Genomic DNA, 27,781 nt, shown 5'->3' with positions numbered 1-27,781 from the left:
TTAGCAGTGGTTATTCCGTTTCTTTCTTTGTTCTCTCTTTTCGCGTACCTGCTTCAAGAGATTTTGCTTATGTTTCTTTTCCATCTTCCTCCATACCTGACTAATCGAGCGATAGAACTCATCAACCAAGCGTTTGAGGTCTCTACGGGTTCTCTCCAGGTCTTCTATGTATGGACCTGAAATTGCAACACAAAGTACAAACTAAAGGTACAAAGCCCCAGTCTATGAAGTGTAAATTGGAAACATTTCTTACCAAAGGTAACCATAAAAACACGACAGATAAGACATATATTTCATGGGAATTTTCAGGTGTCTTTATATAAATAATAATCAGGTTTAGCTTTGCCCACAGCACAGTGCGTGTAGTTGGAAACTGCGCTTGCAAAGATATTGAGCAGCTTGGAACATTTCGCTGGATATGACGAAGCTATCCTTGACTGTAAACTCTAGCTTTTCGTGGCGCCACTTAAAGCTATCCGTTATAGTGTGAGAACATGACCTAAAGGTGGATTTCCACTGTCACGTAATTTTTCCGTGCGTACAGACGTAAATCTTACGCGCGTAAATAGAGACATTGTATGGAATGTCAGGCGTATACGTAAAAGTTGAACCTCGCGTTGCCTTTCATAGATTGCCTCTATTTCATTTACGTAGGTCAATTCTACGTGCGTTAATCGCACGGAAAAATTACGCGACAGTGGAAATCAACCCTTAGGTAAAAGTAGGGTAATTCATTTTACGCTTTTGCCCCGAAGGTTGACACGGTGAAGATTCTTACTCCTGGTGTTCTAAGCATAAAAACCCCGAGTTGTAGAACTTGTGTAAGAAGAAAGCGGGCGTAAGGCTATTAGTTAAATATCTAAAAGCAAATGTGAAATTTCCCCCGAGAGTCATCGATGTAGTGTTGTTATAGACATATATCACACTTACATTGCGAAGATTTACGTTTGCGGTAGAGGACTTGATACAATAAACTGCAGACCAGCAAAAAACCGAGGGAACCCAGGCAAGAAAATAGAATGTACTCAAAGAAAGGACTGGTGGGGTCAAAGAAAAGAGACTCTTTAGACTCCACTTGGCTAATTTCCTGTCAAGAATTATTAAAAACAAAATTAGCAAAAGGGTTAAAATTAACATTTATTGGATGAAGTTGACTTCAGTACTGTGTAAATCTAAAGAAGACTAGAGCAGGTTGATAATACACTGTGACTGCATGTTTTATGACGTCATTGTAGTTTTTTTTTTTTTTACTTGTGGATACCATTTGCTATTTATTGCATTTGGCATCTGTGTTTTTGTGTTTTGTAAAATTCTAAATACGAAAGGGGGAGGGGATTTTGCCTTCGATTAGTGATTGAAATCTTCCGTCCACTTTAGTGTGGCTGCCAAAGCCGCCGATTTGTTTTTCGGAATGTTATTGACCTAGATATTTCTTGTTATGATTGGAAGATTTAAACTAATTGACGGAATGTAATTCTTGCTCATTTTTTTCAGCGCTAACTATCTAGAAAAACTAAGCCTCTGAATTAACTGATCAGAGATGGATAAATATTTAAAAGAACAATGACAAAAAAGTTCTTAGTTGTTGTGAGTTCCACAAATTGAACCCTGATTAAAGCATTTTATTCCCTGAATACTGCTTCCTGTACTTGCACCAAAGATGTCACTTTAAGTATACAGTGCACGTGTCCTTCTACTTGTACTTGTACGTTGAAGAACTGTTTGCTCTTGCAGAAAAAACAACAACAAAAAATGGCGCCTAGCTCTACCATGTGCTCTCCGGTCACATGACTATCATGTGACCGGAAGTGCGAACCAAAACGCAGATATGCAAATAAAACAAAAAAAAATGGGGAAAAATAAAACAAATAGGATAAAATAAACTGACGACGGTCGGTAGTTACACCGGCCCCTAAATGAGAATGCACCGACAGCAATCTCATTTACAAACATAAGCTACCGACTACCAGTAAACACAACGTTATAAAGGAATAATTAGAATCACTGTTCGTGACTATCAAAGCCAATGTTCATATCAACGTTCATTAAATCATCTCCTTGCACTGCTGCAAAGTCACTTAAACTGGTCCTACTCTATCGGCCACTCCATCCATCTCCAGAAAACATAACTTGGTAACTGGGCGTGTAAGTATGGTGGTACTGGCTGCAGTCACAGGTTCTCTTCTGTACCGTCGTTTGGCACATGTCGCTACTGTTGCACTTGTCTTCACCTTCGCTGCGCGCACCCACCCATCGCGGCTCGTAATAACTTCCACAACTCTTCCAAGCGGCCACTTCCCTCTGGAAAAGGTTTCGTCTGCCACAAGCACCAAGTCACCAATTTGTAAATTCCTTTTTGGCTCAGTCCACTTCTTCCTTTCCAACAGAGTGGGCAGGTACTCTCTCGTCCACCTACGCCAGAACAAATTGGCAAGATACTGCGCTTGCCTCCAAGCACGTCTGCAGCTGAGATCGTCCTTGTCGAAGACCCCTGGAGGTACACTTGGGCACGGGCGCAGATGCAACAAATGATTAGGGGTTAATGGTTGCTCGTCTAAAGGACTGTCGCTATTTCTTGAGAGGGGTCTAGAATTGAGAATATTCGTCACCTCTGCCAAAACGGTTGAGAGGACCTCATCGGAGACTACCTGCTCCTTCAACATCGCTCGCAAGATCTGGCGCACAGAACGTATCATCCGCTCCCAGATGCCGCCCATGTGGCTCGCCGCTGGTGGATTGAAAATCCATTCTATCATCTTCTGTCCACAAAAACTGTTGATCTTCTGCTGATTCCATCCCTCTATGGCTTCCTTTAACTCCCTTTCTGCGCTAGTAAAGTTTTTACCTCGATCACTTCTTATCTGCTCAGGACAACCACGAATACTGATGAATCTTCTGAGTGCATTTATCATTGAGTCAGTGTTCAAGGAATGGGTCACTACTATATGGACCGCTCGCATTGTCAAACACGTAAATAGGCATCCATACCTTTTCACATGGGATCTGGCCTGCTTTACTTCAATCGGCCCGAAATAATCGACACCAACAAATGTGAATGGTGGCTTGTCAGGGGTTAGCCTCTCTTCAGGTAAATTTGCCATAAACTGCTCTCCCGGGCGTGTGTTTCTTCGCTGACAGTCTATACATCTCCTTAACACTCGTCGCACTGCTGACCTTCCTTTGACCACCCAGAATGTTTCTCTTAAAGAAGACAAAACACATTCTTGACCCATGTGACCCAAACTCTCATGATACTGCTTGATAATCAGATCCGTCACATGATGCTTGTAGGGAAGGATAATAGGGTGTTTCTTCTCATAAGGAACCGGGGCACTTGCAAGTCGGCCACGAACCCTCAGCAAACCATCCTCCAAGTGTGGGTTGAGCTGATGCAGCGTCGTTCCTGCCTTTCGAAGGACCTTTTTAACACAACCGTCTGCATCGTAACTTCCTGCTGATGAGAGAACCTCAATAACCTGAGGGAAAGACACTCGCTGTACTTCCTTGAGGATTTCCTTCTCGTCCTCCTGAAGCTCTGCCACCTTCAAGTAGCCACATTTCACGAATGGCACTTCGCCGCTCTGGACTTGGGATTCACTCGAAACTAAAGCGCTCCTCTTACTCAGCTGAACTTTCAGTAAAAGGTACGCCTTGTACCGCAACAACCAGGCTACAGCCCTTTTCAACTTCCACCAAGACGAGTAGCGTGCTATTAAGGGCTCCAGGTACTTTCTTTGAACAACAACGGTGTAAATCTGAGTCTCCTTCCTGACTTCAGGGTCGTCATCTTTCAATGCTGGAATTTCAACCATCCTTGGCCAGAGGCTCTCATTTCCCCAAAGAAACTCCGGACCTCTCAACCAACGATCATTTTCTTAACATGTCATCCAATTTAAGTCCCTTTGAGCCATCATCTGCAGGATTATCATCTCTGTTTACATAATGCCACTCGGAGTGGGAAGATCCATTATGTATCACCGTCAAACGATTGGATTCGAACGTGTGGAATCTTTTTGATTCGTTGTTGATACACTTCAACACTGACATTGAATCGGTCCAGTAGAACACTTTCTGGAAGTTCATATCCAATTCTTCACGGATAATCTTAGAGAGTTTCACGGAGATGACTGCAGCTGTCAATTCCAACCTTGGAATTGAAATCTCGCGCACTGGGGCTAACCTTGCCTTTCCCATTACGAATGCACAATGAATTCGACTGTTCTCGTCCTTCACACGGAGGTATGCAACCGATGCGTATCCTTGACGAGATGCGTCTGAGAAAAGGTGTAACTGTACTTCTCTTACTTCGCCAAACTCTCTGGGTCTGAAACAACGATCTACTTGCACTTCCTGTAACTTGGGAAGATCATCCAGCCATCGCCTCCACTGGATTTTCTCAGCCTCCCCAATGAGATCATCCCAACCAACGTTCTTTCTACTAAGGGCTTGCAACAACAGTTTGGCTTTCATGATGTATGGTGCAATGAAACCCAGGGGATCAAAGAGAGAATAAACAGCTGAGACTATTCCTCTGCGTGTCATTGGCCGCTGATTAGCAACTTGAAGGATCTTCTCCAAGACCTCCCACACAAATCTGTCTTCCTCTGTGTTCCATTTGAGACCTACAGCAGATTCGGTCGGCAATTTCTCTAAGTCCAAGTTTGCAAATTACTTAGCCCTTCAGATTCTGGAATCGCTGCTAGCACATCTCTGTCATTGCCATACCACTTTGTCAAATGGAAACCACCTCTTGTTAGTAGCTCCTGGAGTTGACTCACCAGCACAACTGCCTTCTCGGTAGTGTTTGTTGACTTCATCATGTCGTCCACATACATGTTACGCCTGACCGTTGCCACTGTCTGTTCCTCGAACCCTTCTCCGTGTAACTCGGCGGTTTTTTTCAAACAGAAATTAGCAATACTCGGGGAAGATGTGGCTCCAAATAGGTGCTTCACCATTCTATATTCTTCCAATTCTCGAGACAAGTCTCTATTGGGCCACCACAAAAATCTAAGTGCATCACAGTCCTTAGGTTCCACCAACACCTGATGGAACATCGCTTCAATGTCAGCTACTACTCCAACGGGCTCTTGTCTAAACCGACTAAGGACACCCGCCAACTGATTTGTTTGATCAGGTCCTTGTAAAAGTTGTTGATTCAATGATGTCCCTCCGTACTTGGCAGCACAATCATAAACGACTCTCACTTTGCCGGGCTTTAAAGGGTGAGTTACGGGATGATGAGGTAGGTACCACACAGGTCTGTCCTTTACTTCTAACTCTCCATCGGGGACCTTTTCAGCGTGGCCACTTTCAATGTAATCAGCCATTGTTGTCTTGTATTTCTCCAACAAGGCTTCGTCTTTCAGGAGTCGTTTCTTTAGAAGCAAACCTCTTCGCTCTGCAACTACTCTGTTGTTAGGTAAAAATAGTGGTTCATGTCGCCAAGGCAGGGCAACCTGAAAGTGTCCATCTACCATCTTAAGAGTTCTCTCCATTATTTCTAGGGCCCTTTTGTCTTCCAACGATGCACAAACTCGCGTCTCGACTTCACAGTTTTCAAAATCCGCTTTCCACAGTCGTTCCAACTGTTGACTAAGCTCATCGTCCCGAGCTTGACGATCAATTTCATCTATCTGTAAACGATGCTTGGGTTCATTGGCATTACATTCTAGTTCGAGGACACAGTTCATGTCTGCAACATTTTCTTCATAAGCATCTTCACTGTTTAGCCCTGTAGACAACACAACACTCTTCTTGTGGTCTTTGCAAAGAACATAATCTTCAAAATCTAAACCACCTGCGCACACAACAGAGCTATCATCCATACGTAGGTAGTTGACTGAGCGTTCGGCGGTACAGCTTTCTCCACCAACAGGACCTATCACCGTCCATCCCAGGCTGTACCTAATTGCTACTGGTTCTCCTTTGCCACCAGCTCGGCATTCTAACGGCAAGAACAAGCTTGGGTTGTCTTTAAGACCAACAATTAACATGACACTTGTGATGTCCAACTGTCGTAACTCAATATCACGCAAATGAGGCCAATTTTCAAGGTCCTCCTTCTTGGCTATACAGCTCTCAGTTATAGGCATGTGCTTGACTGTCCTGACGCTTGAAAGCTCCACTGTCACTGATTCATCCATTGACATCACCACAAGATCTACTTGTTGACTTTCCACTCTGGTTGAGCCCGTCATCCCTGCTAAAGTGAAGTCCAGCCTCGTGCCACTTGCACCCAATGTCTCCTTCAACTTTTCATGGCAAAGAGTCACTTCTGAGCCACTGTCCAACAACGCATATGTTTCAACAGGTATCAAATTGCTACCTTTGGCTAGGACCTTGACTGGAACAACACTAAGACAGACTCGCTCGCCGGCCCCAGTTGCAGCAGTTACGGCAGCACCCTCACTAGTTACTCCACTGGTTTCACTGTTGGTGTTTGCCCTTGTTTCTTCCTGATTAAGCTGGCGTGGACTAACACTTGGTGGGGTTGAATCTGCTGGAGGGGGGTGTAGCAGTGTGTTGTGTTCCTTCTTACACCCATCCACTTGACATTTGAACTGAGTTTTGGGGCAGTTTCTTGCAAAATGACCGCTCTGGAGACACTTGATACAAAGGCTTTGTTCATGCACTACTTTCCATCTGTCTTGATGAGATTGCTTCTTAAACTTATCACACCTCCACAATCCATGCTGACCACGACAAATGGTACAAGCAGGCATCGTTTGGTTCTGTCCCCCATTTCCCTGTCGACCTCGGACACCTCCGAATAGTGACATGAGTCTTCGAGGATTTCGACCTCGTTGGTCTCTCCGATTCACATTCTCCCTTTCCTTTGAAGGAGCAGCGTTAAGATCCTCTCCAAACTCATTATTAACAAGCGCAGCTCTGTCCTTTAAGTGTTTAAGGAAGTCTGCAAACTTAGGTTTCGCTCCAAATGAAATAATCCTTCCTGCACATTCTGTCCACTTGACCCTCATAAACAGTGGCAGCTTCTTGTTCAGTTCCTTTAACGTATTCGTGTGGTTCAAATCACTGACATATTCAGGCCCCATGCCTGACAGTGTTCTATTGGCAACATCTAAATGGCGGGCAAATTCAAGTAAACTTGCTCCATCCGCCTGCTTCAAGGGAGGTAGGTCTTCCAACTTCTTGATATGTGCTTTGGCTATGATGTGAGGTAGTCCAAAGTTTTCGCGTAAGGTACTCTTTGCTACATAATATCCCTCGTCTACCGGTAGATTCACACAACTTTCAATGGCATCCCTTGCCTTGCCATAACAGTGTTGGATTAATAGCTGTAATCTCCTGGAGTTGTCGGGGTTATCTTTCTCTAAGCAGGTTTCAAAATTGTGGATGAACGAGACATACTTTATAGGGTCTCCATGGAATCTCATGTACTCAATCCTTGGGGCAGAAACAACTTGACGCAGTGCTTGCACTATCTCTGCTCTGCTATCTGGTGTCACCGATACTGGTTCTCGCATATAACATTCTGCTGGGACTGCACCAGGGGTCTGGGACCAGGGTACCTGAGTTGACCATTGTGAGTACTCTTTGGTGTTAAAGTGGGTTGTTAATGGTGTCTGTACTTGTTGTGATAAATTTGGCACTGATGGAATTACAGGTGGATTTCTCAATGTTTCAGTGTCCTTTGCGTTATTCGGTTGCTCTGTATGTTTACCTGTTCCAGCTTCATCAACGTAAACTGTACGCTCAGTTCCTGAGAACACTGGGTTGGGCACTGTAACGCTTGCTGATTGAAATGTCTTAGCAGGTGAATTCATGATTCTCTCGTTGTCTTTTAATGCAGGTACCTGCTCCAGAGGTGCAAGCTCTTGTACTAGTCGTTCGTGTGGCTCAATTAGCAGAGACTGAGCCACATTCTGTGCCTGATTCCCATGTGGATGTAAGGGTTCCTCAGGTATAAACTCTGCTAAACGCTCCCTATACTGACTCTTCCAGCATTGATTCTCAAACTCTTCATACACATTAAGACTCGCTTTAGCCCGCTCTTCCTCTATCTTAGCCTCCAACATGTCCTTCTCAAATTGAAGCTCACTTAATTTGCGCTGTAACTGTTGTTCCTGCAGCACTTGCTTGGTCTTCAGTTGGGCTAGGGCAAGTTTTTCCTTTTTCTTCGCCACTGCTAAAGAAGCTGAACTTGAGCCAGTTGACCCGCTTTTCGTACTCTCCTTGACTTTCTTAGATAGGATTTTAAGTCATTCTCACGTTTCTTAATACTAGATGTGACTTGGAATTTCCATGTTTCAATTTCATTGTCAAATGTTGCTTTCTTTGACATCTGCTCCTTGTAGTTATCGTCAGCGCTTTCAACTTCTTCATAACAACCAAGAACATCAAGACATTCAATGTACTCTTCATGGGTCTTCACGAATCTCCTCCAAGCTTCTTCATACGAATCTCGTTTTAATTGTAAGTCCTCCAAAGTTCCACAGTTCTCAATTATCCCTTGAATGTTCCCTCGCAGTCTCGTGAGGGTTGCAACATAACCTGCACAGGAATATTTCAATGTGTTTGCCCTCTCAGCTGTTCTACTTTCAAAATCTGTATTAGATGGTACTTTAACTCGGGAGCTTCTTCTTAATTGGGTTCCAAGTCTGCCCTCTGACAGAGTTTCCTGGACATTTTGTTGTTCAAGTTTGTCAGCAACAGGCACTGATCGAACAGACATTTTGCTCCACTGTACTATTGGCCACAAAACCAATAAACTCCAAACACAAACAGGATGGCTATTGTCACATACCTTAGAAATCCACTATTTTCTCTGATAGCAAATAAATAATATAAACTTCCCACACAAATCTCAAAGGTTGTACATGTAAAACAATTCTCGCAAAGCAACGAGCGTGATGCAGTGTCAAATAACACAAAAATCGTACGCATAAACCAATGTTCTCCCCGAGAACAAAACGATCCAAAACGTTCCCAAACAACTGAATGAGCAACAAATCCACACGTAAATAAGACCAATCTCTGTTAGAATATCGTTCTCCGAGAAGAATTGAACTAGACGTAAGCTTGAATCATCCGTAGATGTGACACAATTCCAATGAACGCGACAAAGTTCCAAATGCGACAAATCACAACAAATTCTTGTCAAATAAATGTTCTCCCTGAGAACAAAACGATCCAAATGCAAATGCGAACAATAACAGATAAATCCTTACTTGACGCCGTGCTTTCCTTGAAAGCAAGTTCCAAATCCGATCAATGAAATTCAAACTCGTCGAAGCTGTGTTCTCCCTGAGAACCCAAACATCAATCGATTCGGCGAACAGTTCTTCAACTGTGAGTTCCACAAATTGAACCCTGATTAAAGCATTTTATTCCCTGAATACTGCTTCCTGTACTTGCACCAAAGATGTCACTTTAAGTATACAGTGCACGTGTCCTTCTACTTGTACTTGTACGTTGAAGAACTGTTTGCTCTTGCAGAAAAAACAACAACAAAAAATGGCGCCTAGCTCTACCATGTGCTCTCCGGTCACATGACTATCATGTGACCGGAAGTGCGAACCAAAACGCAGATATGCAAATAAAACAAAAAAAAATGGGGAAAAATAAAACAAATAGGATAAAATAAACTGACGACAGTCGGTAGTTACAGTTGTAAAAATGATTTGTAAGGTTCTCTTAGACAAGAGTGTTTTTTGTTATTTTCACAATACACAATGGTAACTCCTTTATTTATATTTTTTTCTCAACTATTAAGTCAATCAAACAGTAAGTGATCTCTTAAAAGTTTTAAAATTCTTCACGCTTTCCAGGGATTTATCTAAGGAGTTCCAAATCTTAGTTTCTCTGTGGGAAAAGGATCTTTGGCCTTTTCTGATCTCGGAAACCGGGCTGAAATTTCTCGTAAAATGGTCCCGGTCAAGCGGGCTCACGTGAAGTACCTCAAAAGTTTGAGTTTCAAACTTTGCACAACAACGTGCAACAGGGTGTGCAAACGGACGCAACATGTATCATCCAACAATGTTGCGTTCGTTTGCACGGAGCTGTAGACAGTAACAACGTTGGTTATAAAGAGCATTTTAGAAACCTGCAGACCACAGATTAAAAACGTGTTGAATTCCCTATTTTCTCATTCAGCGTTCATTCACTAATGCTAATCATTATTTAATAATAACTGTGACCCAACCTCCTCATCTTGACTGCTTTTAAGAAAATTGGTCTGCACATTGTCATGTCTTATCATCTCCTGCAGTTTGGAAGCGAGTTTATATGCATCTCCCTGTAGAATGACCCCATGGTTAATATTGGCTTCCAGGAAAGCTGCAATTTCGAACCAAGTGCCATTAAACAAGTCTTTCCGCTTGACTGGGATGTACATGTCAACCACCACATAGTCCACCTCGCCTTCCTTAAGCGACTTCACAAGCGTCTCCACCGTTGAAAATGTGCTAGCTAAGAGAGAAAATTAAATTACAGTGGGATTATAAAGAAGTCATAAAAAACTTTGCTAATGGAAAAAACACCTTGATATCTGAATCAGTTGTACTCATTTCATCCTATAACACTTTCTCTGCGTAATTCTTTCATCTGACTTTTTCTGACATTTTCGGCGTTTTTTTCTCATACGTTGTATAGTTTATCGACCTTTGACACTACAAGGGAAAAAACCTCGCCATGCTGCTTCAATGATCACGTTCATATGGGATGTCATTATAGCCTGAACGGGACAGACGGTGAATTGTTTTCCGTTTTATCTCTTTGTGCCCTCCTTAAGGGGAGGATAAAAAGGTATTTATTTCACTTTAAAGTACAGCACAGAACTGTTATTTGTGTAGCTACTATTCGAAGACTTGTCGTTGAACACTATCCTCTTATCGACTAGGAAACGGTAAGGCCAGCTTCAACTTTTTACAAAATTTAACTAAGTTTTTAGGGTTGAAGCACCTAGGAGTATAACTTCTTCCGCCTGGATGGGATACTAGCAAATTTTAGGGATACTCTATTTATACAACTGGGTGAAGAGAGACAAAATGGGGCAAACGTTTCTCGTCTAAAAAAAAAAGCGACCCCAAGGCTGAACCTTAGTCTATAGATACAAAGACGGAAGTGTATACATGTAGATAATTGGCCAACACGCCTCCAATAAAAGTTTAAACAAAAACTTAAAATTACTGACAAAATGTAAAAATGGCTCTGAAGCCACTGAACAGATATGCAGTGGCTATCATAAAGATAATCTTAATTCCTAAATGATAACGTTTTGGACGGCGATGAATGTTGTTGAATGGTGTAAGTACAAACTGGATCCAAAATGTAAGGCAGCTTCACTCAGTTCTATTGGGAGTAACATAATTGATTCCTTTGAAATGTTGTAGATAGATAGATAGATAGATAGATAGATAGATAGATAGATAGATAGATAGATAGATAGATAGATAACTTTATTTAAACACGGTTAAGGTTCCTTCAGCATGTACAAAAAAAAAAAAAAAAAATCTAAGATCTATTATACCTAACTAAACTAACTCTGATTGAAAATATATTCATAACATTTTAACTACCTAGCTATTTACAAATAAAAGCTGCTTTTCAAGGTTGCCGTGTAAAACTGTATTAATGTCTTATCTCATTCAAAACTGTTGCGGCACAGTTTGCGTTTAAAATCATGTAAAGAATCTGCAGATCTTAAATCATGGGATAGGCTGTTCCACAGCTTAGCTCCGCTATAGGAGAAACTTTTCTTTAAATAATTGGTACGGGGCAGTGGAAGGACTAATTTATTTTCAGTATTCCTCAATCGATAAGAAGTTATTTCGTCACGAGATACAAATTTAGATGTTAGATAGTCGGGAGTCATCCCATGTACGGTTTTATACATTATAATAGCCGTCGATACTTGTCTTTGGTGTTTAAGCTTACGCCAACCTAGCGCCAGGAACAAATCGTCCACATTACAATCAGAATTAGCGGACATTAGGATACGGGCTGCACGATTTTGGAGCCTCTGCAGCTTATCGGAAAGACCCATGCAGCAGTTGGTCCATACGACATTACAGTAATCAAAATGCGGTTGAACTAAACTGTCGTAAACATTAATTAATACATTAAAAGGAATAAGATGTCGTATTCTTTTAATTGCACCCAAGGCAGAAGCAATCTTTTTACAAATACTCTGTATGTGGCATTCCCAGCTTAAGTTTTGGTCAATATGCACTCCAAGAGATTTTGCCGTTGACACTTGCATCACGGGATGGTCGTTTATCATAAAAGAAGGAGTTTCAGAAAGCTTTGATAGCTTCTGCCTCGACCCAACTAACATAAACTCAGTTTTAGTCAAGTTAAGGGTCAGTTTGTTAGCCGATAGCCATATATACACCTTGTTTAAATCGTCGTTAACGCAGTCATTTATGAGTTTTAAATCTGCGCTGGCATAGGTTAGGCTGGTGTCATCGGCATACATTCTAGGTTGTGAAAAATGCAAGCAATTAGGTAGGTCATTAATATACAGTAAAAACAATAAAGGTCCAAGAATTGTTCCCTGAGGAACACCACATGTAACTAATTTTGGGTTTGACATTGAGCAATTAATTTGGCAAGTTTGGGTACGATTGTTTAAATACGAAGTAAACCATTCGTGACAGGAACCGCGTAATCCATAATATTGTAATTTCGTTAATAAGATATGATGATCAACTGTGTCGAAAGCCTTTTTTAAGTCTAAGAAGACAACGGCATTGATAAGGCCACGATCAACGTTCACTGCCCAGCTATCGGTAGCTTCGAGTAATGCGGTTACAGTAGAATGTAAAGAACGAAAACCAGATTGGTAACGGGATAGAATACGATTCTCAGTAAGATGGTGATACAACTGGTCGTAGACTATACCCTTTGCAATGTTGTTACGTTGGATAGCATTGCATAGTATACAACTTTCCCCCCGAAGGGGAGGTGAATAGTGGTGATGGATATACCGAGACGCGAAGGGTCGAGGTATATATCTAGCGCTGTTCACCGACCCTGAGGGGGGGTTGTTTTAGTATTTACCGAATTAGTTGTATTGGATAAAAATGAAAAAAATAAACTTTTGTAAATAACAAACGTCACTTAGTAGGAACTTTATTTACAATTTACAAACATTTCTGCGCTTTTTAAAGTGCATTTTACGATTTTGTTGCAAATTCAGCATGAAAATAATTTTCTATCTACCAGTAAAAATCACCGACAAGCCAAAGTTCGTCGCTTTCTTGGCATTTGTTTGTACGAATGCTTCATTTATCGCTCAAATTTCGTGTTTCCGAAATGTCTCGAAACGAGACACCATCTTGGCTCCGGGCGCAAAACTGTGATTAGCCAGCTGAAGGATATTCCGAGTTACGGGAGCCAATCAAAACGCGCGAAAATTGCTATCCACTGATTTGGTGAATACTAATGTTGGATGGTGTTAAACATTGCTGAAAAATGTTGGACGGTTTTGGATGGGGTTTCAGTGACGTTTTTGGATGTTATTGAATGGTGTTGAATGCTGCTGGATATTGTTTGATGGTGTTGGATGGTGTCAACAGTGTCCAAGGTATTGGATGTTTGTGGACTTTGCTGGGCGAGTTTGGACGATCTTTAACAGTTTTTAATAGTTTTTTATGTTGCTGGATTGCATATGTGCGGTACTGGATGGTTTTGAATAGTGTTGGATAAAGATGGATGGTGTTGGATGGTGTTGAATAGAGATGGATAGTGTTGGATAATGTTGGAGCTGTTGCTGTTCAACAATTTTGTCCCCATCGGGAAATTTTTCAGTGTCACTTGAACATATTTCAAGGAGAAAGCTCTTCATGCCCTCTTCAGCTTGAGCCGACACACAAATCTTAGCAAACTAGAAGCAGCTCTCGCCTGTCAAATATTTGATACTATGATCTCCCCTATTGTAACATACATTGTAGCAGTGAAATTTGGGGTGTGTATGCCAAACCAGACTTTAAGACCTGGGACGGCTCACAAATCGAGTAGACTAAACAACAAAGCTTCTAATATAGCTTGTAGAGCAGAGCTTGGTCGTTTTCCTTTAAATATCACTATCAATCAAAAAATTCTCAAATACATTTTGTATATACAGTCTAAAGATGAGGAATTTCTCGTCAAACAAGCTTTTTTAATGTCATTCGACTTTCAACATTCTCAAAAACTTGAATTTTATAGATCTTTTAAAACCGATCATACCTCCTCTAGTTACTTAGACTCAACTAGAGGAACAGCTGGGAGAAGGGCTTTAGTAAAACTACGAATAAGCAATCACAAACTAAAGATAGAGATAGGCAGATATAATCAAACTACGAAGGATAATAGGCATTGCCCTTTTTGTGGATGCAATGTAATAGAAGACGAAGTTCACTTTCTTTTTCAATGTCCTACATACTCTATGATTAGGAATAAATTTTACTATAAAGTCAAGACTCTGATTCCAAATATTACGCAGTTACCTATAAACGGTTTGATCAATGAACTGATGAACTCTTCTAATTACAGCTAATTACTTTACCAATATACAATTCATAAAATGTATTTCAGCTTGTTTTGATGTTCGTGACAAATTATTATCAAAGTAACATAATTGCTCTGTGTTGTAATTTTGATTCCTAAACATAGCTTTTGCAATACTGTATGTGCTTGTATGGTCATGCAAATAAAGCTGGTTGTTGGTTGTTGTTGTCGGACAGTGTTGCGTGGTTGGACGGTAGTGGACACTGTTGGACGGTTTAGAACGTTTTTTGATGGCGTTTGACTTTGGTGGATGGTTTTGAAACGGTTTTTGATCGGTGGTGCATGGTATAGGATGGTGTTTGATTGTCTTAGATGGATAGTGGTGTGCTGAACGTTCTTAAACGGATTTGGATGGTGTTGGACTATGTTAGATGTTAGCTGATGGTGTATTTTCGGGGAAAATTTTTTTGTTGTTTTTTCATTTTGGACTTTTTTAAACACGCCCTAAGCGAGCACTCCAGTCAAAATTCCACACAGGGAAGCCAAATGGCTCACGTACTTAGCTTCAATTTGCTACTTAAAGGTCCCAATGCCAGCTTTTCTTCCGTTGAATTGGTAACAGCTGCTGCCTGTAAAAAAAAAAAACAACCCATTTACAGACTGCCAATAAAGTTACGATGATAAACGTCATTTTTCGAAAATGTATAAATGTAATATGTTGCAGCTGCTTATACTAAGAAGGATTACAAATAGTTCTTTTAACGTGGGCAATTAGTGAAACTTCATTACAAATCCAAAGTACCCAATTAAAATCAGAGTGCATGGCCGAAATTTTAAGAATGAGATCTACAACTGGCTAGCGTTGTGCAAATAAACGTAACTCGAGGTTATAACAAACTCGGAACATTTGATGCATATCGACCCGAATATATTGTTGTCTCGAAGCGAATATGAGCAAAACCATGTCAGTAAAATTCGCACAACTATGGAAAATTTTGAAAGTTTTGTAAAAGGAATAAAGCTCATGAAAAATTCTGAATAGACATCTGTTCTAGTTAGCCCTGTGTTAACAGTATCGAAACTTTCTAATAGCTTAATAGCCTCCCACGCAGACGTTCTTAGGGGTTCCTGACGCGTTCCTTCCCCACTAACGTCTGCTGATTTGAGCGGAAAAAACGTAGACCAATCACAGTAGACTTCCAGATCTGGGAAGTGCACTCTGGACCTTGAGAAAACTCGCACTCGATCATGACTTAGCTCCAGAAAAGATCAGAAAGGTCTCATGAAAGGTGAAGACCTTACAGTTTTAGAACAAACTACTCCCTGCAGTTAACTCACAAGCGTTCGTACTAGAGGCTACCCTCATAATCTCATGAAATAAAAATTACCTCGGAGGTTGAATTTGCTGAACGGAAGTCGGCTTTACTACAAAACAATGAAGTATGAAAAAAAATTCTGCCTTTGTTCAGTTACAAGGTAACCCTGTCATTGCATCACCCAAAGAACAACTTTATGAGCAGATGACATCTAATCCAGCCTTTACTGAGAGAAATATACAAAAAGCCAACGCATATCTCCTAGATTCTTGTCTGGAGCAAAAATCTTTAGTCACATATGACACTCTACCTAGCTTGTACGTATGTGTTTGGCTTGTCAACACTTTGACTTCAACATCGCCGATTAGATCTCTGATAATCTGCATGTGATCTCCAGCTGATATTTGCGAACAATGGGAAAGGAATTTATCTTTCGCTTCAGCAGACGTTAGTGGGGCAGGAACACGTGACGAACCCCTTAAGAACGTCTGCGAGGGAGGCTACTAGCTTAATGGCTGTGCTAGGTTTCCTCTCTGCTGACTTAGCAGTCATGGTTAACTAAATGATTCGTCTTTATTGTTAAAAAGATTTCCTCTGACCGAGGCGGGTATGTGGCTGCAGCTTCTTTGCCAAGGTTTTACGGACACTGTGAATGTGTTAAATATTTTGTACTTTTAGGTTTTACATTCCCAAACTCAATTTGACTTGAGTTATGGTGCGTTATTTTTATAACGTTAAAATTGTATTTAATACGGCTAGTAACCTTATTTCCACCACCCATAGGACCTCCTGCTTCTGTTTGAATCACCATAACAGTCAAAGCTGCGGATATTTCACCCATCAGTAGTGACAAAAGTACGACACTGGTAAGAAGCCATACAATGGCGAAAGCTTTAGCGAGGTTGGATTTCGGGCAGCGATCACCATAACTACAGAAGATAAGAAAGGTGTGAGCACAGATAGAACTAAATAACGCTTTAAACAGCTCGAGACGGCGAAAAAAGGCGCGACAGGTGACTATTAGTTGGCTTTTGTTTGAATTTCTCTTGGAAATTTAAGCTCAAATCCGTACTTTGGAGTAAATTGAAACCACCGTAATGTTCATCTGTAGTTATTCTAATTAGTATCGAGATTGATACTGGGATGCTCAAATTTTCATAACAAGAACGGCTACACGGTGGTCCGCCTGTGGTGTGAGACAATTAAATCCAACAAATTTATTATGTTATGATAACATTATATTTAATGAATACAAACTGCTTATTTTTCATTGTTAGGTAGTTGCCCTTCAAATAGAGTACCTCCCCTTTTTATAACCTGCTTGGGCATTGGGGTGCATATAAATATGTTTTGCGTTTCACTTCACCATTCACTATTCACACTATGTCCCAAATGCTTTTTCGCGTGGAGAGATATCGGCCCTCTGCCTACACAAAAAAACCTGTAGGAAAAGGGGTGGGATCACTCTTCTTTTGAGACCCTACCCCTCGATCTGCCCAACATGGGTGGCTCTACCAAGATTCATCTGCGCCAGGCGACGCAATATGACACGGAAACCGCCTCAAAGATTGTTACCCATTTACAGAGGGAAATATTACACATGCCCTCTACTTACCCCACCTTAGTCAGGGTTATAAAGGCCCACCAGGACCCCTCGTAGGCTCCTTTGGAGAAACATGTTGGTAATTCACCAGGATTTCCTTTAGTTTCCTAAAACAGAAATCAATATATAAGAAGAAAAACCATGAAAGAATGTCCAAACAGGGGAAGAGGGGTGCTAGACTTGTAATCCGGAACTCTCGAGTTGAAGTCGGCCTCCCCAGCCCTCATCGTTGAACCCGCATTCATTCACCCTACACTCTACACAAATGCTTTGCCTTCTGCAAGGAAGGATTCTTAACATGTTCAGAAATCTCGCCCGTCAAATCTCGCGCGACTTACATTCAGACTGTTTCGCACTGGTTTTAACCGCTGGTTTTTACTGCGATTTCCAGGCTCATAATGTTCGGAAAGTTCGAGTGGTCAAATAGATATCTCGTTATGGTCAAATAAAGGCCGCTGATCAAAAATATTGCAACAACCAAAGGTAGCGACGAAACCTCAAAGAAATAAGCTTTCGAACAAGAGGTTTTGGAGACAATTTAGATGATTTTTGGCCGAGATATTGTAGAGCGAAGGTCTTGGATTTAAGCCGTGTAGTAGAAGCGTATTTCTAAATAGAGTTAACTCCAAATTCTTTAAACGTGGCAAGGACGGAATATGCTTTTTTAGTGGACAAAAAAACTCACGATAGGAAGACAAGACTTTGTACTTGAAGATTTCATCGCAACTTAAGAGAGTTCCCCAGCAAAATTGTCATTAATTGCTGAAGAAAAGAGGTTAATCGAGGTGGCAGTGCTCCATTTGCAATAGAATCATATGGAAGACGCAGGTAATTTTTTCGTATTTTTATGTCCATTCTGGGAAGCTCGAGATTTGAAGGTAGGAGTTTAAGTTTGTCAAAACTAAGGTCTAAATAAGTCAACCTTTCAGTCTCAATCGCAACCTAGTGTTCAGGTATATCGCACGACTTGCTGTATCGCAAATTATTTTACTTATCCCACATTTCTTTGTAAAATGTTCATTGTTTTCTGTTGGTATTTTTTCTAAGTGTCCACTGCTACCGCGCGTGCGTGAAATTAAATTCTGGCCATGACCAATGTTTCATTTTAATTATTTCTTTCCAGTTGACATTGAGATATGAATTTGGCCGAGGAGTAAAACATGGGTGTCTTTATTAAAAACAATTCATGTTCAATTAATGTTCAAGTTGCTTGCTAGTATCTCTTGGTATAAAGTATTAGCAACTAAAATGGAATAATAGGAATATGATGATAATTCTTTTTGGTATCAATCGATGCTAATTGCGGGTTTCGATTCCTCCCAAGAAAGATTCATCTCGTATAAAGAATTAGCGAACTAAAATGATAAGAATAGTGGAGGTAGGGTGGCCGAGCAGTTAGAGAGCTTGAATTGCAGCCCGAGTTCAAGTCCCGCCCTGACCGCTAGCTGGATTTGTTCTCGGTAGTCCCAAGTTTAAATCCTCGGCCACGCTTGTAAATAACCAACTGGTTTGCCTTCGGCCAGTTGGCCTTTTTTAACCCTGTTAAGTTTCATTTGAAATATTTGTTTCAGGCATTTGCTTGGCCCCACTGGCACAACTGCTGCAAATACTGCCGAGGGTAAAACAAGGGATTATCATGATCATACTTATCATCATCATCATTATCATTATTATTATTATTATCATCATCATCATTGTTATTATTACAGATTCCTTGGTTTCCATCGATGCTAACTGCGGGTTTCGATTCTTCCAAAGAAAGATTCATTCAGAGGACAGAACGAAGACAGAAAAAATTATTCAGGAGTCATCATAGCTAGGATTTCAATATGGAATCAACTCACCAAAAACCAAAGAATCACTCTAGCTGAGTAGATTGCCAGCAGACAAACAGTAAAGAACGACCATTTGTCAAGAAATGAGCCAGTTATGACCTCTTCATAATAACCCTGACTGGACTTATGATTTCTTCGCCTTATGACCACAACGCCAGGTACCTCTAATATAGCGACAAACTTGCTAAATTCGCTGCCTCTCGGAGTTGTCACAGAAACAGGAAAAGTAAGGCTTGATTCTCCTTCGTCTCTTTTGGCCATACTCTTTACAGAAGCCGCATGATTTTTTTATATTTCCAGCGATAAGTTCGGTCAGCCCACGAGATCCACCATTGTCCAGCGGTGAAGGGCGTGCGGTCACTGAAAAGTATTGAGGACAAACGCAAGTTCCTATAGCGAAAAAAAAAAAAGGACAAACAAACAACGGCCAAAAACTGGCGTACATTGGTTTGAATACGACTTGAGTTTCATTAACGTAACTATTAACGGTCCAATTAATAATACTTATATCAATACTTTTATTAATACTGGTATTTATACTATAATTTATTCAATTTCTCATAACCAGCTGGCGTTTTGCTCCCTCCAATATAATAGTGTCAGTTCATGTGTTTATGTTCGGAATTTGCATTTATGTCCGCAGTTTGATCCTCTAGGGATTTCACGTCACATCACGGTATTTAAGCCTTGTCGCCTCTCGACTGGTCGTGTCCTTCCTATTTCACGTGTTGTTGCCTTTCTGCTGATTAGAACTTAAACGTTTTCTCTGCGGCGGAACGCAGTGACATAGCAGAGAATGACAATTCTCTGTTTTCATTGTCACGCCATCAAAAATAAAAATGCAACCTATTCAATACAGAAAGTCTAGAACCTGGGAAATGAAAGAAGATAAATATTCAAAGAGCCTTGCCAAGAATCATTTCTGAGCAATATTTCGTTTATTCTCAGACAAGGAATGTTTAGATAGCAAAATCTCCCAAAATCGGTAATGTTTTTACCCTACATAAGACCTTTCCTGGCCTTCAGCTGAATGCCGCCTCACGCAAAAGCCTGGAAATTCAAGCGTCCTCTATCGTAAAACGAAGAACCCTTTCGAGCCGAAAATTTGTAATACTTCACGAAAGTAGAAACTCAAAAGAATCGATACTTTCTTAGTTTGAATTTTGGTGACGTCATGTGAAAAGCAAGACAAGCAAGCCAAGTACAAGTTATCGACAAAGGAAGGGGCTGAAACCGGTAAGGCCCGGGGATGAGGTTGCGTTAGCTCAGTTGTTTTGGTAGTTCTAGAGGAAATGGCGGGAAATTTCACCCGTTTAACGAAGACGAAATAGCCAAATTTTGCCCTATAAAATAGGAAAAAACAGCAAAATATATCTCACCGGAAATTAACCATATTTAAAGAAGAATATCCGTTAGACTAAAGATCCCTTTACATGTCTAGCTGATTGTTTTTTGAAAACCAGCCTAAAGAAATTTGCCATCATTTGAGTAAAAAGGCCTCAAAAAGCGGGTTTCTTAGGCTTATAATCTCCAAAATCACACTAACGAAGGAAAAGGAAAGGAGAAAACGAAAGAGCGAGGAGGTAGAAAGTCGTAGAGGAGAAAAAAGCAATGGTTGCTCAATAACTGTTGGACACAAAAGGTCCATTTGGCGATAACGTTTCAAAAAATCCGGCTAGATGTTTATCCTGAGGAACCGAGGAGCAAACAAACGGGAACCTGTTTTAAAAGAGGAATTATTTTGAATGAACGATAAAACAACTGCTGGACTCGGCTTCTACTGGATGGTAATATGGGCATATGCAAAAAAAAAAAAAAGGAAAAACAACCTACCAGCAATAACAGGAAAACTGAAATCTCCCACTTCTTTGTAACTGTAGGCTGCCATGCGAATCTGATATCTTGAGAATATGGAAAGGTTGGAAATTACTAAAGAAGTCTGAGAGGCATTTTGTATCTTTATTATTTTCTCGAATGGGGTCAAAGGCGGTTCACGCGAACTTCCAGTTTCTACAATATGAAGTTTATATCCGCTGATGGTCCTATTGTTATCAAGAATTTCCCACGTCACTTTAACAGCAGTTGGACTGTAGTACATTTCTACAAGTGGTTGTGGAATGCTGATGCGAACTAAGAAAAGAAAAGTAAGTATTTTATTAATGAAAGTGAGTAGAAATAAATCATAAATTTATGATGGCCTGAGTATCAGGCGTTAAAATCGCCTCTCAACTAATCCGTTAGTATTTTCCAATATTCAGGCTAAAGTGATTAATACTAGTTGGTAACTCCTCTTCCTCGCTCTCCTAAATCCAAAAACGACTGTCTCCAGTGGCCTCTCCTAGATCCTCAAAATAATCTCTGGCTGACCCATCATAGTTGCAAATGTAACTCACAAGCTAATGGCTTACCCCTCACCTCCCTTATGACCGTTTGGTTCGATTCACGATTCTTTGCTTCCAAGTTTCGATTTTGGTTCGATTTTTGTACACCTTTTCCAGGGTGCCCTTAGTGAGTTATTATATTGTAAAATCGGAATCCAGAACGCTTTAAATTGTGCGTTTATGATTGACGAGCAAAGACGATAGCATTTCGTGCGCCATTTTGTGTTGCCTGGTAAAAATGCTGTCCTTCAACCACCCCTTGAGAATTTCCAAATAAGGCAAACTACGTGCGACACGCTCTTTGTCAGGTTCTCAAACATGGCGACGAACCAAGCGACTGTGAATCCTCCCGTCTCTGCATGTTGTTTACATTACGCGTTATGTTATAAGAATTAAGAAACATTTACATAATCGAATCGAAAGAATCGAAATCGAATCGAACCGCAAGGAATATGAATCGTTACATCCCTACATTCTTGGGGGACTGGGGGACCTGATGAACGCGTGACTAAGCCCTGAGACCCTCATATTCAAAACACCGGTGTAAAGAGGGACACCGTAAAGTGAACTGTCTTTCTATTATATGCACCTTCTTCATCATTCATTTTCCTTCAGTTCGACCAACTTATATTTTATCATTTACGGCTTCAATGACGTCATCACGGCATCGTCGTGGTCGTCTTCATAATCATTGTTCCCCTCATTGTCACTCCAAATGCTGCCCTCCACTGAAACATTCGTATCATGTCATGCGTAATAAATTAAGATAATTATACCACAACTTACCGCTTTTTTCCGCGGTTGTCACATAGAAGCAAGTAGTTCTGTTACCATCTCCAATTCTTGTAAAACCAGCCAGTTGTATACAGTACTTCGTAGACGCATCAAGGTTCAGTAGATCAACACTCAACTGATCAGTTCCTACCGTCACGTTGTTGTATTGCGACAAGGGCTCAATAGCTTTTCCGTAATATACTCTGAAGCCTAGAAGTATTCCAGGGATAAATTCCGTGGGAATAGTGTCCCACTGAACGTAGATAGTGCTGGAGCTTGTACTGTTAGGCGATATGTTTAAGGGAGAGGCAAGAGGAACTACAAAGAATGTTACGAGAAACTTAGGAAATAGTTATTTCTATTAAGACAGGATATTACTCTTGTTCTGTATGAAGCCAGTCGAGGTTATCTATTGAGATAAAATGTGACACAACAAAGCAAGAGTAATAGGTTCTAATGATTTCTAAAATAATGGGAAAACAATTTTGATCGCTTCAGATATTTCTATTACTAACAAGGAAAGTTTGTTTCCTACCGTCTTCATCTGTGCTTATGCAAAGAACTTGCGTTTCGTTACCGATTCCCATTCTGTTGAATGCCACACCCCAAACGCAATAGTTGGTAAATTTCTCTAATCCTACGATATCCAATCTAACTGAGTTCGCCTCTGCAATTTGCTCTCCACTTTCAATGCTACGAGATACGCGATGAGTACGGGCATTTCTTTCGTAAAATATTTTATATCCAAGGATAACTCCTCGTCTGTGTTCCGATGGCAATCGATCCCAAGCGACGCCTATGGTGGTGGAGCTTGTAGAAAAGATGGAAAAATTCTGGGGAGGTGCAGTCAGAACTAAGTAAATAAAACATAACGCAGTACCGTAAAACGGGATAAACTGTTTTCATTTACAGACAGAATAACAACTCTGTAAGAAGAACTAGATCTCGATGGATCAGACAAGGTCAGAGGGCATTAAGTACATAAGTCAGCCGTTCCATTTAAAAGAAAAATCCTTTTATTTAGAGATTAACTTTTTAAAGGTTTCTTTCATTCGAACAATTCGCTAATCATTTGTTTGTTGAGTGGACTGGGCAGTATTCGTTTAACAAAAGGGCCAATTAACTATAGAAAAACGCCAACAAAGAATGAACTGTGGCAAAGTAGGCGGCGTGGTTACGGAGACAACAGTCATAGATATATAATTATAATTGGGCTCAGAGATTCGCTCTCTTAGCTCATTCTCTCTTGAAAACACTGAGCTCCACCAATGAAGTAGCGTTTCTAGTGCAAAATACTTAGCGTCCTTAGAGACGTTCGGCGGATTGAATAAACTGTGTGCAAGCTTAGGAAATTAACATAAGCAGGGATCAGAAAGCTCTCTGACTTGTTAAAAATATAGTTTATATAAGAACGAAACGTTCTGTAGAACTCGACAGCTTTCATAGTCTTTCGCTATGTCGATCATTAGTTTTGAATTTGCTTATTACATTTAGGTTTCGGTTGGGCCAAATTGTGAAATGTATATGTAACCGATCGCTGCATGCTTTATAGCTTTGAAAAATACGTCCAGTTCGCAGTATTCTCTTGAAAATCCAACAGGGATTAATGTTCGTCTTACCTGCTTCCTCTGTTGTCGTGAAGAGACATTCGCTTGTGTTACTAACTTTTCTTTCAGTAAATGAATCAATCGCGATGCAATAGTTCGTAAACACATTCAAACTGGTCAATTCTGTTGTGTAAAAATCCGGTGATGAACACAGAACGTAATTAACCTCCTGGTCCAAACTGTGTTCTCTGTAACTCACTCTGTAGCCGGTAAAGTTATCGTCCGGTGGCTTACCAGAAAAAATCGAGTCCCAGGTAACATTAATGGATGACGAACTTGTGTTGTAGGCAACAGTGTTTGACGGAGGGTCTAAGAAAATAAGCATAAACAAGCCTTATTACATGAAATTTTGGCCATGCTGAAAACTAACCTGCGTCGGGTCTCAAATACAGGTCAATTTTCCACAAGTCAGAGTACAGGTCACAATGTAGCTTGCAGTGCAGGCGTATTTTGGGTGGGCGAAACCTTGTTCGTGTTCGTGTTCGTATTGTTGTAGCCGCCATCTTTGATTTTATTACAGTGGAAGGGGGGAGAAAAAATACTCTTCTCTTCTCTCTTCCCGCCGATTCCCCGCCCCCTCCCCGCTCCCTTTGACTCGCCCCATTTCCTCCTCTCTTCGAGAAGTTTCAACATGGCGCTTTCGGGAGCAAAAACATTTGCGCGCCCGAAGAAAACGCCTGCACTGAAGGCTAGTCACCATGATACAAATAAATGCATAGCATTAAAAGTGTCTGCTAGCCCAAATCTCCAGTTACCGAAATGCTCTGTTTGATCGAGGAGAATCTGTGTGGTTTGGTGATTTATCGATGGAGCAGCTAGTGACCTGAGGCCCGTTTCTCAAAAGTCCCGATAATTAACGGGCCCGGTAAGCCGTCTTCGTTTATATTAAAGATCGAGGTTTCAAACGTTTTGCATCTAAAATGATAAAACTATCAGTTAGTGAAACAAAATGGAGTAGTAATAATAACTACATAGTTACACTATCCCGTATTGGTTAGGTAGTCAGTAATCATAAAACCTGGTTGTTTAATTTTTGTGAATGGATTAGTTGTTGTTTCTGTTTACATCAATAACAGGCGCCTTTCCAGGTCACGTCGGGAACAATGGACACCGAGGAGAATTTTAGAATGGTCTAGAAATATCCAATACCCTACAGCAAGTCCTTTTTTGATAATTTATCCTTAGTCAGGGGCACCCAACGACTGCCGTTTTCTGTGAAATATCTGTTCGTAGAAGCAAAAATTGCCTAGAACTTTCTAAAGCTTGAGGAAGGCTAACAAATTCTAGATGACCTTTCCATTCATGTACAATTTTCAAAGTTGATCTAATAAATTCCCCGCAATTTTCTGAAGTTTAATTTTTCCCATTTCACTCCCCAGGATAAGCTACTTTTCGTAGAGAACGGAAACCTAAAATTTTCGGAATCGAAAATGCGATGCAGAGAGGAATCAGAAAAATTCTCTCTTTCGTAAAACTATAAATTGCAGTTAAAATTTTTCGGGAAAATAATACTGAAGCCCTTTTCATTTCGAAAAGACTCAACATGCCCCAGGATGACCAAACAGATATAGTATTTTTTAGCGCCACTTAGAATTCATTTCTAGAGATATAAAAGTACTCTGCATACCGTAAAATGTGTTTTCAATGCAATTAGGAGGAAACCGTCGTTAGGTGCCCCTCCTTAGTGGCGAACGTTTATTTAAACACAGCTCCTAATACCAAAAACAAAATGCTAAAGACCTAATTTTGCGACTGGGCATTGGAAGAAAAAAGGAAGTCCTTTAAAGGAGTTTTGCTACAAAAATTTGCCTTTCCTTATAAGAAACCTTTGTTCGCTGCATGTGTTCAGTTCTCTTTAATATGGAGAGTGAACAAGTGAATAAACCGACTACAGAAATTTATGTTTTCGTTACACTTTGACAAGTGATCTGCCGTATACTCAGCGCCAAAGATGGATAATGGTCGATAAAGAATACATAAATATATATTACTTACACAAAAAATAACACTTTGCGACAATTTTGCAAACTGTAATGATTCAGCGAAAGTTGGACAAACGCTGGATAATATTTCTGTTCGATTCAGAACATGCTGTAATATTAAGTTTGAGCTACTTACCTAATGTTGTGCCGAATTCAATACAGTTTATCCACAAAAGAAACAGAAGGAAGATTTGTGAAGGCAAATCATGTTTAGTGCCCAGGCTCATGTTCATCAAGTCAAGTGTCAGGTCGCGCCAAGAAATGTTGACAAATAGTTTGTTCACGTTAGTACTGGATAATCAAACACTTAGTAAGCCACATATGTACTTCTACCATTATTTAAGTATTGGTTGGCTAGATATCATTACATCCACTGCGGATAACTATTACGTACAACAGAGATTAATTGCTGCCAAACTGTAAACAACTGTTACAACAGCTGCACTTGTAATTCCTCTTGCCCACTATTTTTTTTTATAATTAATAAAGGGAGGACGTTTTTGTGTTTAGCAGGTTTTTGTTTTGAGTATGTTTGGCCTTTTTTGCAAATTGCTGTATTAATAAGTCAAACATGCTAAAAAAACTTTTTCGCTGGGACAAAACTTTCTCATTGTCGGTCCATAATATGTTACAAAAACAAGGCAACAAACGAACCGCGAACTAACTGCACGATAACTATTGAATTCGGGTCCAGAAAAATATTGTGATTTGTCAGTCTTACAGATTTATAATTTGCCTCGGCCTTCAACATCCGTAAATAATTGATTTGCTCACAACTAACAAGTCATAATATTTTGCTCAGCCAAGTACAATAATTGATTACATATGTTTCAGATATGCAGCTAATGGAAACTTTTAAAATTATTAATTAAAATTAAAATTAAAATAATTGGTTCATATTACGTGGTGTGGCATTTAATTTCTTGTCAATTTATAAACCACTATCCTGTGGTAATCTTTCCGTCAAAAACCTGATGTTCACCAGCAGTGGAGTTCTCTATAAGTTACTATGATTAATACAGTTCTGCCCACAACCCTGTACTTACGCGTTTTGGAACAACTTTTATTCAGAAACAGAAATCCGAAATTAAATACGGAAAATGTAACATAAAGTTGCACTTGGTTTTAAGAGGGAGAACACAAAAAAATGGACGTTAAACTCCTATTTTTTTTCTTGTCATTTATCTTACTCACCTTGCCTGTCCTTTGGGTCTTACTGAAATCACACTACAGCTTTGTACGCGGCATCTAACCATGCATTCTCACCGAAGCCCAAGATTAGAAAAAATTACTAAGTCTATAAGTAATTCCACCCTGGTATTTGTAACAACATTTGTCATTTATAGTAAAGTTAGTGGTCGCACGAAATGTCTTTTTGGTGTTTCTTTCAAATATCACGAGTAATTATCATGCTGTTTTTGTTTTTACTACCTAGTAGGGGTAATATTTGTATATTTTATGTAAACGTTCAAAATTTTCAAATTACGCTGACTACAAAATTACTGCTCTCAGCCAAGCAAATCCTGGATTTTTTCATGAAAAACAGTTTGAATAAAAATTAGAAGTGCTGACACAGCAACAAGATCGTAATATTAAAATATTCGTGATCAAAGTGTCAAAGTAGTAGCATAGAGCACTTTATGGCGAACAACAAGTATGAAAGCATCATCAAGATAATAACGTTCGGAAGGGCCATTTGGAAAATAATTGAGAAATTTCTAAGTGACAAAAATAGTCAACAACTTGAGACCGCAATTTAATGTCTTGGACCATACTAGTACATACATATAGGTACATATAGGTACGTAAAAGGCAATTAATTTCTC

The 27,781-nt window shown here is 40.2% G+C and overlaps 1 pseudogene; it reads right to left on the bottom strand.

Moving 5' to 3' along the window:
• On the bottom strand, positions 1 to 26,182 carry LOC140953722 (uncharacterized; annotated as a pseudogene).
• Between the last annotated feature and the right edge of the window lie 1,599 nt (positions 26,183 to 27,781).

This window comes from Porites lutea, chromosome 12 (genome assembly GCF_958299795.1).
Source record: "Porites lutea chromosome 12, jaPorLute2.1, whole genome shotgun sequence".
NCBI classification, from domain to species: Eukaryota; Metazoa; Cnidaria; class Anthozoa; order Scleractinia; family Poritidae; genus Porites; species Porites lutea.
Note: the sequence above shows the minus strand (reverse complement) of the source record. Positions and strands in the feature narration are given on the sequence as shown.